Genomic DNA, 17,897 nt, shown 5'->3' on the forward strand with positions numbered 1-17,897 from the left:
CACATTTCATTTAACCATTTATTTCTGTTCCTATTTTACATTTCATCCATTTACTCTGCATGGAGAACACTGAGGGCATATGAAGGTCAGAGGACAACCTGTAGGGGTCAATTCTTTCCTCCCGCTTTGTGGGGACTGAGCACAGGATATCAGGGCTTTGAAACAAGTGGATCTATCCACCGAGCCATCTTAGCCTCCTCTATAGTATTTCAACTCTTTCGTGTCACTAGCCACACACTCCCAAATCAACTTCTAAAACCCACAAGGCTTTCCCCCTCTTCTTTTCATAAGGATGGACAAAGGGCCTCGACATTTTAGAACTCAGTGGTTTGAGGACCATGGTAAGTATATGAAGACCGAGAATCCCTCCAGTATTGTCAGTATTAATGTTGTAGTAATCTGGACAGTTGGGGAGGGTGGTTTGAAGCCTCTGCTTTCACAGGGGCCTCAGATAACTTGGTTGGAGCCTTAAAAGACAGGGAAAGCAATCATCCCCTACACATTCTCGGTACAGAACGGGACTAGTGGTGAGGCCTTCACACAGCAGAGAGACAAAGTTCATGAGCACAGGGACTACAGGCTTCTGGAACAGCAGTCCCTCTGTTAGTTTCCATGAAGTCCTCCATGGACCAACCTTCATGCTTCTCCTGAAAGAAGTTCTAAGGTGTGTGACACTGCACAGCAGGGCCCTCAGTGATCTACCAGCTCTTCATAATCTACATGACTTTTCCCCTCCTCTGGGAGTACCAAGATTACTCATGTGGTTCCAGTTGGATGGTGGAGTCTCTGAAGTCCAAAGAGACCTACTGCTCTGCCAACACATGGGAAATCCAAGATGAATAACAGTCTCTCACTGGTTGACTGACAGGCTGCTCTATCAGAAAGACTTACATGAAGACAGACCACTTCCACTAATCTTTTCACTCTTAAACCTTCTATGTCCAGAAGTGCTCCTGTTACACAGTAGGATTTCAATAGATATTTGAATACATACTGAATGTTTCCATGTTCTCATCAATAGATAATTAATCATGACCACAGAAAAGGCATTGCTGAAAGCACAATAAACCCAGAAAGAGGGCTAGGGATGTAGCTCAGTGTTGCAAGTGCTTGCTCAACATATGCAAGGCCCAGGTTCAACCTCTAGCAGCACAAAATAAAATAAATTCAGAAAACTACCATTTAAGAAACAACAAAAAGAAAACCAGTCATCATCCAGGATTGCAGTAAACAACTCTCTAAACCAAGAAATACCAATGCTCATCTGAAAAGTTCAGTAATTAGTCCCTGTGACTTGGAAGTGCCCAAAGGCACTTCAAACTTTATTGCTGTGTATCTCTTGAATCATGTACCAAATATGGTCCCAGCCCATTAAATCCCATCAAAAACGCCATGATCTAAGTATACTAAAGTAAAGAAACATGAAGGATTTGTAGGCTTTCATCGCCTTGCTGAAATGGACAATATTTTACTTATTGTATTATATAGCAGCAAAATAACAAAGAATACAAACTTTACCCACTGTTTCCTACACATGTTCTAAAACCAGCTTCAATTCACGTGCAGAGGATATGGCAAAATAACTCCTCGAAACAGGAAGAAGCAACTTTCAATTTGAAAGACTATAGTCTACACATCCAAAGTTCTTCTGACAGTAGCTTATCTGGGTGGGAAGAATGTTGCATCAAAATTAACTATCATTTTCTTTCTTTTATAAAGAAGGTTTCATGTAGCCCAGGCTAGCCTGGACCTCACTATGTTGGGTCTGATCCTTGAACTTCTGATCCTCCATCCTTCATCTCCCAAGTGTTGGGGTTACAGGAATGCATTGCCACATTGGTTTATGCAGTTCTGGGAACAAAATCTAGGGTTTCCTGGATGCTAGGAAATCACTCTACCAACTAAGCTACATCCCCACTACCTCTTTAATTAGAGATTATATTTAGCAATTTTTTCTGGCACTTCATGTTTCTGTCTTTGTGTAACTTTTTTTTAAAAAGTCATTTTTCAGAGACAGCAATGCTTAATGGGTATTAGTTAGTTTATTAGTTGGTTAATTAATTAATCAATTTTACAACATTTCATTAAAAACACCATTTTTACCTTGGAAACAATCCAAGCACTGACTTGTGCATTCAGGAACTCAGATATCAGAGACATTGGTTACAGGTTTCAGTTAGCATCCACAGGTCAATGATTGGCCACCCAACAAAAACCTAACCTAAACTGCCTGCAAGATCACATTCATGAGCCAAGCATGGAAGCTACTGCTTGTAATCCCAGCACTCAGAAGGCAAAGGCAGGAAGATCATCACGGGTTCAACGTCCATTTGATTGGGCTACACAGTGACATGCACCACAGCATGAGCTAGAGTGTGGCCCTAAAGGACTAAAACGATGCTTCAGTGGCTAAAAGCACTTGCTGCTATTGCACAGGACCTGAGTTCAATTCCCAACACTCTTGTGACAGTTTACAAAACATCCCTAACTCCACTTTGAAGTGATCCAACATGTTCTTCTAGTCTCCATGGGCACTGCACCCTCATGGAACATCTACATTTATGCAGTCAAGATACTCATACACATAAAACTAAAAAAATGTGTATTCACAACAACAACAAAGAAAACAAAAAAGCATGTTCAGCTTTCTCAGGGAGTAGCATGCAAAACTATTATCAAGATGACCCTCCTTAACAAGTCCAACCTTTCTCACTACCTCAGTCTATCAATGTGCACCCCATGGGCTCTTCTTTCTTCATCCTTCCTCTTTTGCATTTATTCTTCTACTTTATAAAAGGTTACATAGCACCTGAACCCCAGAGCTCCATCATGGCTTATTCATAAGGATTGTTCCAAACACTACTCATCATCATCCAGTGGAATTCCCTGCTTCTGAACTTGTCTTGCATTTGGCCTCTAGATTCTGGAACCACTAACTTGGATACCTAGCTATATGCTGTTAAATTCCACCTTTTTTTATTTAGTCACAGGCATGGTCCCACTGATTGCCAGCCTCTTTTCCAATCTAAAATTCAAACAGGGAACAGAGAGATGTCTTCAAATTGGGTTAAGAACACCTATTGTTCTTGCAAAGACCCATGTCCATTCCCTAGCACCCATATGGTGGCTCACAACTATCCATGACTACAGTTCCAGGGGATCTGATTCGTCTCACCTTCATGGACAACAGACACATGTTGCAAACAAATCTATGTAGGGGGAAATTCATATACATAAAGTAAAAAAGTTTAAAATAAAATTCAAATAGATATTGACATCAAGTATACCTGTCCTCTTACCACATATCTCCAAGAAAGAAGAGAGGGCAAAAGACTTTTATTTTCCTACTAAAACTTGATAAATCAGGACTCATATATTTTCTACCATTCTGTAAAATAAATTCTCTGGTTACAAAGTGCGATTGCAAGGCTTCACCAAAAGGAAGTGAAGTTACCATCTGTGTCACTTTGGAAGAGGTCACAGGCAGGAATATTCCTTATGTAGATAGAAGTCTCATTGTGATAGGTCAATGAAGGGACCATGCAAGCATGAAGATTTGAGTTTGGATCCCTAGCACTGACATAAAACCAGGCAGATTCTATAATCGCAGAGCTGGACACTAAGAGACAGGCAGATCCTTGGGGCTTATTGGCTAGCCATTCTAGCAGAATTGATGAGCTCTAGGTACAATTAGAGTTCATATCTGAATAAAAAGGTGGAGGGCTGGAGAGATGGCTCAATGGTCAAGAGCACTTGCTGCAGTTTATAGATGCCTGTAACTCCAACTCCAGGGACTCTGGTGCCTTCTTCTTGTCTCCTTGAGCACCTACATACACATGGCATAAATCACAGATACACACACATTCATTTACATAAACAACCTTCTCAGTCTGTGTATGTATATATGTACAAACTTATATGTATGCATATGATAATATCAGGGCTGATCACTTGGAATTGATCTTCTAAAAATAAGGTGTGGATAATCGAGGATAGCACCTAACATTGACTTCTGGCCTTTTCATACATATGCATCCACAAGTACAAGAGCATACACATATACATACATACATACATACATACATACATACATACATACATACATATATACATATCAAAAACTTTAGAAAATAAAGAAGTCACCCCCACTTACACTAAGTTCCTATTTGGGGGGCACCTTTTACTTTTTTTTAAGACAGCGTCCCATGTAGTTGAAGCTGGTTTTGAACTCATGATCCTCTTGCTTCTACCTCCAAAGTGCTGGGATTCTATGTGTGCACCATTAAGCTTTCCATTCTGTTGTCTTGCCCACCCCCCTACCTTTTTTTGTTGTTTTTTCTTTGTTTTTCAAGACAGGGTTTCTCTGTGTAGCTCTGGTTGTCCTGGAACTTACTCTGTAGACCAGGCTGGCCTTGAACTCAGAAATCTGCCTGCCTCTGCCTCCCAAGTGCTGGGATTAAAGGTATGCGCCACCACTGCCTGGCCTGTTGTCTTTCCTTGAAGGTTTTTTTTTTTTTAATTCCACATCGAGAATTCCCAGGCACCAGCTTCCTTTAGAGAATGCAAACAGTTTAAGTTATCATCTCTCTCTCTCTCTCTCTCTCTGGCTTTTTTTTTTTTTGGCTTTTTTGAGATAGGGTTTCTCTGTGTAGCCCTGGCTGTCCTGGAACTCACTCTGTAGACCAGGCTGGCCTCGAACTCAGAAATCTGCCTGCCTCTGCCTCCCAAGTGCTGGGATTAAAGGCGTATGCCACCACTGCCTGGTCCATCTCTCTTATAAATGTCAGAGAAGCTATATCTACAAAATCTGACCAGCATGGATACCTAAATAAGTCCTGAACAAGGGTGACATGAATAGACGTGCTGACATGAAATTGGGAAAATCTCATGAAGCCTGGACCCCATATATAAAACTACAGACAACATAGAATATTGAGAAAGGTAGAAATAGTCTTCCCCAGGGAAGAGCCCCCAAATTAGCTATTTGTACCAAGTGGTCAGTCCCACATTTACAAGTATGTGCATATATACACACACACACTGAGAAGGCTGTATTTATATTTAGGAGTGTGTCTGTGTGTGTGTGTGTGTGTGTGTGTGTGTGTGTGTATGTGTGTGTGTGTATGTGTGTGTGTGTGTCTGCGTGTGTGTCTGTGTGCATAATGCCAGTTAAAGGAAAATGATTTGAATTTGAGAGAGAATAAGGAAAGTACATGGGAATGGTTAGAAAGAGGGAAAGTAACAGGGAAATGTAATTTATTTTAAGCTCAACACTAATAAATTAAAAGAAAATGCTCATTTGCAGTATATTCAATCAGAAGTTTCTAGATTTTATTTTATTTTTAAAATTAATTAATTTTATATGTGTGAGTGTTCTGCCTACATGTATATCTGAATACTACATGTATGTCATGTGCTCATAGAGTCCAGAAGAGGCATTGGATTCCTTGGACTGGAGTTACAGCCACTTTGTGAGCCATCATGTAAGAGCTGGAAAACAAACTTGTATCCTCTGGAAGAATAGCCTTAATAGTCTTAACCACTGAGCCATCTCTTTAGCCTTTTAAAATGTTCTTTTTGAGATAGGATCTTGCTAAGGTAGACCTGGAAAACTTTATAGAGCCCAAGCTGGTCTCAAACTTGTGACCCTTCTACCCCTTAGTGATAGACTTACAAGCACGCACTGCCACACCTGGTTATAAATGTCTTTTGTTAGTGAAGTACAGCATCCCTTTGATTTACATATATTTCTCTAAAATTATTGAGAAGATAATCTCTCTTTACTATAGATCTAGCTTTGAAGAACACACAAATTATAAAAGAAAATATTTCTTAGTATTCAGGGCTGTTTCGCAGGCATAGTTCTTCATAAAAGATGTTAGGAACTTGACACCTTAAAGCTGCCTCTTAAAATAAAGTCAACACTTCCACGGAGTAGAAAAATGTCTTGTTATTGTGTCTGGAGTGAGAGCAGTCCTTAATCATGGCTTTACTTGCCACTCTGAAAGCTTCTGCATTTTGTCTCACCTTGACTTAATTCCTTTTCCCTCATGTCCTATTCAATCTCTCGACTGACATGTCTGATCTCTCTAATAATATTCAAGTCCCTAAGAATGAATAAAGCTGGCATTTTACTCTATTTGTCTAAGTGGAACTTAATTAGAAAGGTAAATCTTCTGCCAGAAGCCAAACAGAAGTGATGTGTGACTATCTACTCTAGGGAGTCATCCCCGCACTCCAAAGGCCATCATCAGAGATGCACATCTCTAACCCGAGCATGGTGCTGCACACCTGTAACCTCAGCACTTTTGAGAGGAAGGCAGGAAAATCATGAGAGTTCAATGTCATCTTCAGCTACACAGTGATAGAAAGTTGGAGGCCAGGACTGGGCTACATGAAACTCTACTGTGAAATCAAATAAAAAGATCCCATTTTTCTGATTCTCTGAAGCAGGCTGTTTCTGGCCAGGATGGGCAATTATGCTTTATAAAATGCTCCTAAGAAAGGACCTTAGGGGACCAATGTGTGCCTTCACACTTCTCTCATTTGCAACTCAAAAAAGCACATCCTAGGACAGCAGGAAGGCTCAGTCAGTAAAGAGCTGGCTGTTCAAGCCTGATCCCTAAGCTCAACCCCTCAACCCATATGGTAGGAGGAAAGGAAACTTGAAAACTTCCAAGTCCTCTAACCTCTACACACATGCCATTGGCACACTTGAACCCTCATTCACACATTCATACACACACAGAGAGGAGGGTTGATAGTAATAAATAATCTTTTAAAAGCACATCATGGTCCTGCCCAGCATCATAATCCTATCACTGGGGAGTCACAGTCAAGAGGGTCCTAAGTTGAAGGCCAGCTATGACTTCATGGTGAGACTCTTTATGAAGGAGATAAACAGCCAGGAGAAGTATCATGCTTGTAGTCCTTGCACGTGGGAAGGAGAAGTAGGAATATCACTGCAAGTCCAATGCTACCCTGGGCTAAAGATAGAGTTCTAATCCAGCAAGGGCCGCATAGTGTGACACTGGGCCTCGAGAAAACAAGTACAAGAGAAAAGTTCAGTGTGCCTTTGTGACTTGTAGTAAATCCGATGTCATCATCAACTGTGATGCACACCTTATGCTATGTGTTCAACCCAGCATCAGCTCTTACACTGATCCTAAAGGAGTACTGCATTTGACTAGGTTAGAATGAGCCCAAGTTGAGGCTAGCTGGGCAAGACTACATGGTTTGAATAAAGAGGCATATTGTATTCAGTTGCCCTCAGAAACAGTGTGGATTAGAGTCAACGTTAAAACCAAATGAGTATGAGTGAGGTTTTAAAAAGAGAACTTATATTTCCAGTCGGGAGGTTGCAGTGATCCAGTTTACTAACAACTGCATTCCTTTGCATAGATAGTGAGTATATAGCACTCAACTCAGAAAAAATGGGCTCCCTTTTTAGACATTAGTTTATTTTTAAAAACTAGAAGCCAATGATCCTGATCACCCCAACTATGCTCAATTGGACAGGTTTACTCCTTATTTCCGGTGTGCAAGGGGGAAATGTTTTACAGTCATCCAAAAAAAAAATCATTCATCGCTTGTTGATTTAACTGAAACAATGCACATCTTTCTGGCCAGGTACCATACTTGACATTTCAGGATATTTTAGTGGCACAATAAACATGTTCATTTAAAAAGACACATGAATTAAGCTCATTTCATGGAGGCAAACACAAGAAAGTGAAATATTCCTTTCTCATATTTGTCTACTTGATGTAGACTAGAAAATAATGGATAGCTAACCTGAGTTTTTAACTCTAAGAAGAATCTTTCCAAGTTGTTTCTATAATTAGAGCATAAAATGGCATCTAAATAAGTTACGGTGGTTGACAAGTAAATAGTTTAGTGTCCTCTTTACAACTGGATCTTCAAGCACACTTCTAATCCTGAATCACTGTAAAGAAAACCACATACAATGTGTTCTTATCAGTTAAAAAAAATCTGGCCAGGTATGGTGGCACAGACCTTTAATTCAAGTACTTGAGAAGCAGAGGCAGGTAGATTTCTTTCTTTTCTTTTCTTTTTTTTTTAAGATTTCTTTATTTATTATATGTAAGTACACTGTAACTGTCTTCAGACACTCCAGAAGAGGGCATCAGATCTCATTACAGATGGTTGTAAGCCATCATATGGTTGCTGGGATTTGAACTCATGACCTTCAGAAGAGCAGTCTGCGCTCTTAACTGCTGAGCCAGCCCAGGCAGGTAGATTTCTACAAGTTTGAGGCAAGCCTGATTTACACAATTAGTCAGTTAGGTCTAGAACCAAGTGAAGCCCCTTTTAGTCACACACACACACACACACACACACACACACACACACACACACACAAACACAAACACACACATATATAAATGAAACCATTGTGTAGAGAAAGAGTGAGAACTGTTGCAAGCCGTTCTTAAAGCTTGTATGATTGTCTGAAACTACAGTTAAGAATTCCAATCTGTGTTCCATGGGTTACAATGATCTACAGTATCAATAAAATATGAACTATCTGTAGTCTCCCAAAGCAAATATGTTATTTAAATTATTTTAAACACATTGCAACTTATTCTAAACTGCAGTGACTGACTTTGATGAGAATTTCTATTTCAGGGGGGAAAGGATGGTTCTTCAATTAGGAAAAGCACTCACAATGCTGAATGGGCTCATCTTTGCAGTTAATCACGGAAGCCGAGCCAACTCTGCCACCACTATTCATCTAAAAGCCCAGAAACATTCGACTTTGTTTTGCTTTCTAAAACAGGCGTGCGTTAAGTATTGCAAATTATGGAGGCTTTTGCCTTTGGCTTTAACATCTAGACAATTTTCCCAAACCAGGCAGTCTCTACCAAATAGAACATGGAGGTAAGACATAAGATGACTGGATGTGTTTGTTTTCCAATTTCAAGTTTCATCCATGCCTAACTTTCCAGCTAGTACAAAACACACAGAACCCTGGGAGAGCCCACACAGTTTATCCTAGCTCTACATCTAATTTGTTAAAATGTTAAGATTTCAAGAGATCATCTGGCTCACTTATCCAATAGGATTACCTCAACATAACTAAACCAAGGGAGCTGCTGTTTTTCCAATGCAGATCCATTTATCAATAAGTCTACTAGAAGACATCAAAGTTTCCATTTAGAAAAGAGCTTTCAGGGCTGGGGTAAAGCTCATTTTGTAGAGTACTTTCCTTGAATGCACAAAGCCCTGGGCACAATCCCCAGACTTACATAAAGCAGGCCTGGTGGCCTGTACCTGTAATCCCAGCCCTCAGGAGATAGAGGCGGGAGGATCAGAAGTTCAAGATCGCCCTCTACTATGCAAAGAGTTTGAGGGCAATCTGGCTTATGGAAGACCCCACTGGAAAGAAAGAAAAGAAGAGAAAAATGAGGCGAGGGGAGAAGAGGAGAGGGGAGAAGAGAGAATAGGAGAGAACAGATATGGCAGAGGAAAGCATCTAGCATTCACTGACTGTACACTTGGTGCCAGGCACTATGCAAACTGCGCTTTTATTGCTGTTTGACACTAACACTAGGGGTCCTATGTATCATTACCACCTTCAAGATTGGCTCTACATAATTAGTATCCAACCCAGGCCAAACCAAGTTCAAAGTCGCACTGAAGCTTTTACCTACTGTGCTACACTATACTACACACTCACACACACACACACACACACACACACACACACACACACACATATCATGCCATGTGCATCATGTCTAATCTGCAGTAGCCCCTCTTTTCCCTTTATCCCAGATTTCTATTCTATTCAGGCACTGTGTCCCAGTTTGCAAAGTGCCTCCACAAACATTCCCTCATTACACCTCATCGACTCCTTCTAATCAGTGTGGGGTGATCAGCCAGGTTACCCTTAATGCTCACATGCTTAGATAAATAGAGGTAACTTATCTCTGAGTGGGAGCAGAGGCAACGTCCTAAGATGAGAGCATGTAAGTCTCAGTTTAAGACTGGATCACCTCCTTACCTAAAGTCTCTGAGTATTCAGCCTTTCTACCAACCACTTATTTAGTGACTCGTAGTGAGCACCTGCTATGAACCTTGCTCCATCCCAAGGACCTGAGCCATAAGGATGAAGAATCTTTGGTCTCTGCCTTTAAGGACTTCTAAGACAAGCCTACAGATATACGAAAACATGACCACAGTGAGTCCTGGCAGTTGTCCCCGTACCTCCACACATATGCTATGGCATCTGTGCATGTATACATGCATGTACGCACAGTAAAAATTACAATAATCATAATAAAGTAAACATTCTAAAAGAATCTGTGTAAAGCATATAAATGACTTAACCCAACAGCTCCCTCTCCTTCCGTCTGCTTCTCCGTCTCTATAGTTCAGGTTGCCTGAAACATGATGTACCTCAGGCTTCCCTCCAACCCAACAATCCTTGTGCTCCAGCCTCCCAAGTGCTGGGATTACAGGCTTGTGCCACTACACTGTTTAGTATGTCTTTTCTTATGGTCTCAGCAAATGCTTGACGTGGCTAGATTGCTAAAATGTGAATAAACTAGAGAAGTGCTTCTCAACCCTAGATGCAAACCAGAATCACTTGCATAGTTTTCAAAGTACATACACTTAATGTTTTGTCCCTTTAGTGACCTTTCTGGAGGTACTTCCTAAAGCAGAGTATATACATACCCTATGACCTAGCGACAACTTTATTGCTATACATAAGTTCAACAGAAATGTTCTTCAGGAGATACCCACAAAGATATTCATAGCAACATTGTTCATTGAAACAACAACAACCACACACACACACAACCCCTGCAAACACTCGAAATGTCCACCAGTGAGTAAATAGAAAAAGACAAAATTTGGCATATCCATACAATGGAATACTGTTCAGCAATAAAATAATAAATAAAACAGTAGTACCGACAACGTGCTAGTTATTCAAATATTATGCTTAGTGCAAGGTAGTTTATGAAAACAAGCACACACTTTACTATCCAGCTCATACACCTAGACAGGTAACCCACCACAGCACTCTGTTCTCTTAGGAGTCAGGTGCTCCTCCACAAGCAATCCTGACTGAGAAGGCACAAAAGGCACTCAATGGCACTGATAATGTCCTGGTGTTTAATCCAAATGAAAAGTATATGGGTGTATCAGTTTGCAGGGATTTGTCAAGGTAAATATTTAGGATATTTTCAATTTTTAGAAATTAATGTTACTAAACTGGCTTAAACATCTAAAAAATACCAATGCAAAAGCCTTCTATAAAACAAGTCAGGATCTCTGGTCAATGAGACTCTAATACTTGTGGTTTCAAAAGCGCCCCGAATATTTCTAATGTGTACTCATGTCTGAAAACCAAGTATTTCGATGTTCCGCTATGTTATCAGTGGCTCACTAGTGGCTACAACCTGGTTCAAGACAGGGCATGAGGTCTAGCTGACTATTCTACGTCTGCTTTGCACTGCCAGGGTACAGCATGAGCATGGATCTTCCCTAAACCTCAGTTTCCACCATTATGGAATGGGTACAATGCCACCTGCCTATAGGGATTATCGTGAGGATTAAATGAGATAATATACTTAAAGCATTCATCCCAAGGTCTAGAACATGGAAGTTGCTGGAGAAATGGTATTCAACTGTTTTCACCTTTGCAAACGAGCCCCTAAGAACAGTGATGGGCACATTGCTATAAATGAACCAAGCATTGTCCTCTCACTTTGGCCCCTGAACAAATTTCTAGAGGCTTAAGCAATACTCTATGAATGGTGTCAAACACGTTTTGGAAATTTCTAGGTCCTGGTGGCTCCCTCTAGCCATCCCTTGCTATCCCTGAAGATGATGGGAAAAGTGGTGGACCAGAGGGGGCGAACAAAAGCTCCCGGCCCAGCCCTCAGCCCTAATTACAGAGCGGAGGCTATGTGAGCAGAAGAGGCCAAAGCCACAGCTAACACAAAAACCAGGTAGTTCAGAGCCACAGGCCATGCATGCAATGTTTTTAATGAAACACTTTTGTACAAAGTATCACCTTTTAGAGAACACAAACAAGACTTAGGTAGGCCCCAAGCAAGAGCTCTGAGTTAGCTCCCAGTTAGCTCTTTGGCTCTACTACTAGAAGCGACTCTGCTTAACCAAACTTCTCTATTTCTTTGATCACTGGAAGAAATGCCTGCTCTCAAATGTCCTTTATAAGGGCATGGTGAGGTGGAATTTGAGATAAGTGGAAAGCATTCCAAAAGAGGAGGAGGAGGAGGAGGGAAAGGAGGAAAGAAAGGAAGAAAAAGAAGGAAAAGAAGGAAAAGAGAACTAAGGAAAAGTAGATGTAAGTACTAAAGACATGCAAGGTGAGATTTCTAGCTGCTGATTTACTGTATGCAAAACTTCAGCCATCCCTCAGCAACTGGCGTGGAAACAGCCCCTCTCTTGGTTTAACTGCTGTTCCAAGCATACCCTGCACCACATGGGCCTGGAGTGTGCTTATGTAAGAAGGGACTGCAGCGTTGCCTGGCATGTAGCACAATATTTTGCTTAAGAGAAATCTGCTCAAGTCCAAGGGCAGGCCCAGGCCTTACAGATTTGGGCAGAGGTGCTCTCAGTGGCGGAACGCTGAACTGTGGCTGGAGCAAATGATGTCATCAGAGATCCGTTTACCATGGTCAATGTCAAAATTAAGATAGGAAGTTCAAGGACAAACTGGATTTTTCCAGGCAAATACAAGTTCGAAAAGCAGTCTGGACTTTAGAATCTAACCTTTAAAACCAATACCTTAAAAACTTAAACATATGCCCAAATTTATCCTGTTCTGTGTGGCATTTTGGTTTATGGGAAGCTTTTATTGAAAAAAAAAATAGTTTCAGAGCAAAGTACATTCTTTGAGTATATTTTTACTCCCACTACACATTAAGAAGGGGGGCATATGAGTCACTCCTACATTCAAAACCAATAACAAACCCAAACTAAAAATATAAGATATTGAGAAGAAAGATATTTGAGGAGACAGAGATAAACTCGAGGGCTCTCTACTCCAGGGCTAAGAAATGAAATAGCTGGAATACCTGTTGGGTCCTTCAGTGAATAGAAAATGAATACTCTAAATCAACTACAGCTACACTGAATACCAGGCAGAGTCCATCTGAAAAGGACTCCTACCTATGACAGACTTGTGTCAAACATTCCCCAATGCAAGGATTGCTCCAGCTTGGGAGAGCATCAAATTAATATCAGAAACAGTACCGTTGACTTCTTGTTCTGGTTCGCGGAAGGGGAAAAGACAGAATCCAGTCTGCTATAAACCTTGCGGCCCGAAGCTGGACAGCCGCCCTTAAGTTTGGCGCGTCCTCACCCTTAGCCCTGGCCCCCGCCCCCGCTCTGGGTACGCAGACACGGCACCAAGGAGAGGCCCTGGCAAAGAACAGACTGGCGGCTAGGGCTGCAGACCTAGGCGGTCAATCCTAGAAGAAGGGCGGCTCCTCCTCTGGCTCCACCAGCCCCCCAACATCAGGCCCTTGTAGTTCCCCTCCCCCTGACCCCTTGCCCCCCAGGCAGGTCACCTGGCTTTGCTTGGTTGTCCTCCTGCTGCTCGTTCCCTCCAGCCTCCTCCTCGGAAGTGGCTCGCCCTTCAGAGTCACGGGGCTGCTGAGCGCCGCCAGCCCGTGCCAAGGCTGCGGGAAACACTGTCCCCAGATGGAGCTGGGACCCTGCCCCGCGCGGCTGCCACCAGGGCGAAACTGGAGAGCCCGCTGGTATGGCCAGCGGGGAGGGGCGGCTGCAACTTTGCTCCTGGACGCGTGAGGAGGGGGGAGCCCGTCTCCAAACTCCTTTCTGTGCCTCCAAGCTCCCCAGGCAAGGGATTTTATGTATTTATGTATTTATTTATGTATTTATTTTAATAAAGAGGGAAGTCAGGTTCTTGCCCTCAAGTTCTCTCTCTAGAGCACAGATCAAGGGCTACAGGAGGCGTGCCCCGGCGGGACGGCCACAGCAGGGAAGCTGGAGGCCAGTGGGAGCCTGGACCCAGGGTTCTTCCAGACCCAGCTCTGCTGCCTGGAGCCAGAACCAGGGAGAGAGAGCAGCCTGGAGAGACCGGGCCAGCAGAGGGGAAGCTATGACCCGGACCTGGATCGCAGAAGTAGGAACTGGAAGTGACAGCGGCGCAGGGCAGAGCAGCAGCAGCAGCAGCAGCAACAGCAGCAGCGGCAGTGGTTGTGGCGGTGGTGGCAGCAGCTGCCTCAGCACCCCAGTAGCCAAGGAAGGAGCAAAAGCCGAGGTGTAAGGGCTGCAGCTACACTGCGCATGCTGTTGCCACCCAATTCCCAAGATCAGGGTTACAGTGCCTGGGCTGCCCAGGGTCTTTGCCAAAACCCTAATGGGAATGCTAGAGTCAAGGACTAGCTATTACTAGTTAGTAGACTGCTTTCCTCTCCTGTCCCTGGGATGAGACTCAGGGACCTGTGAGCTGCATAGTGACCCACTGAGACATCCCCCACCCCTTTCCCCGAAGCAGAGAAGTGCTCAGTGGTCCTTCACAGCCATCCCTTCCCTAATAGACCCCCAAATAGCATAGTCCTTTCAAAGACACACGCACATAGCAGGCAACTTCATCCACGGTTCCTTTTCCAGTTTAGAGGAATGGTCTCTCTATAACCCAGACTGGCCTGGAACTCATAACCTCCTGCCTCAGCCTATGGAGTAGCTGAGAACACCAATGTGCTACAGTGTTCATTTTTCATAGAAGTTCAACAGAGTAAAAGATTAGGTCAGCCAGAGTAATGGGAGTATCACATTGGCTCAGCTAGTAAAGGTGGGGGAAGGTGTCAACGCCCCTTTTAGTCTCCCTACTAGTTAAATTGAGTGGAAGTTTTGCCCAGTGGAAACAGATGAAAAAGGGCCAGATGCTGAGACATTATCCAACTTCTATAAAGGTTTTTTAGCTGTCTGTTGCGGTGCATGCCTTTAATCCCAACACTCTCAGGAGGCAGAGATGGGAACATGCCTGTGAGTTCGAGGCCAGCTTGCTCTACATAGTGAGTTGCAGGCCAGCCTGAGCTACATAGTAAGAGTAGAGAGAGGAATTCTGACTTCACATAAGTCCCTGCTGGGCCTTGAAGAAGTCCACTGTGCCCTTGGTCTGGCTCTTTTGTCCTGCTTTCTTAGAGCTAGAACAGGACAGTGATGGACTTAACTTTGACTCATGAACATTGGTAAAGCGACCTTACTTTTAGGAGTTCTTCCTGGCAGAACAGTCCCTGGGAAATGGCAACTGGTCCATCCCACAGCCTCACTTAAGGGAGAGCACCTGTGCTGTTGCTGTGACAAGGCAGATGGAGTGACTCAGGAAGTCAGGAGAGTGGTGGTGGGGGATGGGGCAGAGAAAGCTCATGCTGCTACAGGCGGAGATTGAAAGGAAGCATGGATGGAAGGAAGGGAAGAAGGAAGAGAGGGAGGAGAGAGAAACACTATTTGAATCATGTATTCATTCGATGGTCCCTTCATGAACTTTTTAATGAAGTGAGCCTGAATCTAGAAGCAGAGGACATGCCTGTTTCTGCACAATGCAGATAAGAGAGTACCCTAGGCAGGGTACAGCAGAAGGAGACAATGAAGGAACAGTATATACTAGGAATGAAAGGGAAAATAATTCCTGGGCTAGAGCTTCTATAGACCAGTATTCCCATGGCTATTGCCAAACTGTACAGCCAAAGACCAACTGATCAGAGCCTGTGATTTCTAAATCACATGTTGTTGAGAGACTTCCTGGTATGTTATACACACACACACACACACACACACACACACACACACACAGTTTTTGACTTGGCTGAATATATTCACCACCGCCTCCTCCATGCTTTGAGAAAAAAGGAAAGATGTATTTGGTTTACAAAGAAGAAATACAAATGGACTATAAAGGAGTGACAGTATGTCCAAATTCATTTGGACTCCTGAAAAACAAGTTATAGCAAAAAAAGGAAAGAAAGAAAAAGCAATACTGTTTCATCCATCACATTGGCAAACTTGAAAGATAAATAAAGCACAATGTTGACAGGGGCACAGAAAACACTTTCCACCATCTTGGTAGAAATGTAACTTGGTAGAGCAATTTCACAGGCGAATTTGACATTATCTTATTAAAATTTGACACAGTAATTCCATTTCTATGATGAAAGATTCTTCAAGAATAATCACAAATGCACACAAAATTATATGTACATATGCAACATAACTCACCAGAATTTATGACAGGAATGAAGGATTGAAGCAACATATGAATATCAGTCAATGTAGCAGCATAATAAAGAGCCTAAATAAATGATCATCTCAACAGAAGCATAAAATCTGCAAAGAAAACTGGGGGTGGGGGATGGCACTTCAGTAGGTAAAATGCTTGCCACCCAAGCATGAGGACCTGGGTTCAAATCCCCAGAATGTATGTAAAGCCAAATTCAGCAACAAACATCTGTAGTCTCAATGCTTCTATGGCAAGATGGGAAGACAAGAAAGAAGAATGCCTGGAAATGTCATATGTAGCTGGCCTGTGGTATGTAGCATTGAATCAAAAAGAAATTCAAGATAACAAGGGGTAAGTGAGGAGCAGCACCCAAGGTTTTCTTCTGACCTCTGCATGCAAAATTGTGCTCACATACACACATGCAGTTCGTAAAGGTAGCTGAAGTGGATCCTGAACTCTGGAACCTCCTATCTCTAACTCCCACAGAATTTGGTAAAGTGTATCATCTTTTCTAACAACATCAACAATAACAACAACAAAAATACTCGACAAACTAGTATTATTGGAAATTTTCTCAGTACTAAGGTCTATTTTTGAAAAATACACATCTAACATCATACCTAGTAGGGGAAGACTAACACTTTCATCCTTAAAAGCAAAACCCAAACAAGGAATGTGTTTCTACTTTAGCCTATAGAGTAGCACAGAAAAATAAATAAAAATTTCCAGACCCAAAAGAAAGAAGTACAATATCTCCTAGTCATAGACAACATAAGCTTGTATAATAAAAATCATCAGAACACCACAAAGAAACTATTAGAATTCAAAAACAAAATTTGAAAAGTTGATGCACAGAAGATAAATCTTAAAAATTAATTGTATTACCATGTAGTGTCAAGGAAAGCTCCAAAATCAAATTATGAAGACCATTCTGATCCAGAGATGATGGTGCAGGTCTTTAATCCCAGCACTCAGGAGGCAGAGGAAGGAGGATCTCTATGAGTTCAAGGCCAGCCTGGTCTACAGAGAGAGTTCTAAGACAGCCACGGCTATACAGAGAAACCCTGTCTCAAAAAAAAAAAAGAAGAAGAAGAAGAAAGAAAGAAAGAAAGAAAGAAAGAAAGAAAGAAAGAAAGAAAGAAAGAAAGAAAGGAAGGAAGAAAGGAAGGAAAGAAGGAAGAGAGAAAGGAAGGAAGGAAGGAAGAGAGAAAGAAAGAAGGAAACAAACTGAAAAAAAGAAAGAAAATTTTAAGTTGAGTGTGCACTACCATGATTGGCATAATTATTTTAAAAAAAAGTTATACCACATGTGACAGCAGCCAAAAGTAAGTCCTAGCACTTTGAGGCACAAGCCAGGAGGTACTGGGGTTTAAGCTCATCCTTAGCTATGCAGCTACAGCATATAAGGCCAGACCTGGTTACATGAGACCTTATGTCACACACACACAAAGTATAAAATGGAAAAAAAAATTGAACCAAAATGGTATGACACATCTGTCCTAAAAACTATAAAAACAGAATAGAAAGAAAGTAAAGAAGACCCAAGTGAGTGGTAAGATCACCATTTTCAAAGATTCAAAGACTTAGCTACTACTACTCAAAGTGGTCAACACAGTCCTGTGAAGATCTTAGCTGGCTGGGTTTTTAA

General features: G+C 42.1%; 1 protein-coding gene across 7 annotated transcripts in view; it reads right to left on the reverse strand.

Annotated features, from left to right (window-relative positions):
• Arhgef6 (Rac/Cdc42 guanine nucleotide exchange factor (GEF) 6) overlaps positions 1–17,897 on the reverse strand; it is a 107,274-nt gene that overhangs the window by 81,056 nt on the left and 8,321 nt on the right. Inside the window, exon 1 of one of the 7 annotated variants that reach the window (XM_030251512.1) lies at positions 13,572–15,754. The exons of 4 other annotated variants lie outside the window; for them this stretch is intronic. The gene's annotated coding sequence lies outside the window, so the exon portion shown is untranslated. Of the gene's footprint in view, positions 1–13,571; positions 15,755–17,897 lie in introns of those variants that run through there. 2 more of the 7 variants (XM_030251510.1, NM_001358573.1) reach the window with 2 other exon arrangements.

The sequence above is a fragment of the Mus musculus genome, chromosome X (assembly GCF_000001635.26).
Source record: "Mus musculus strain C57BL/6J chromosome X, GRCm38.p6 C57BL/6J".
Taxonomy (NCBI): domain Eukaryota; kingdom Metazoa; phylum Chordata; class Mammalia; order Rodentia; family Muridae; genus Mus; species Mus musculus.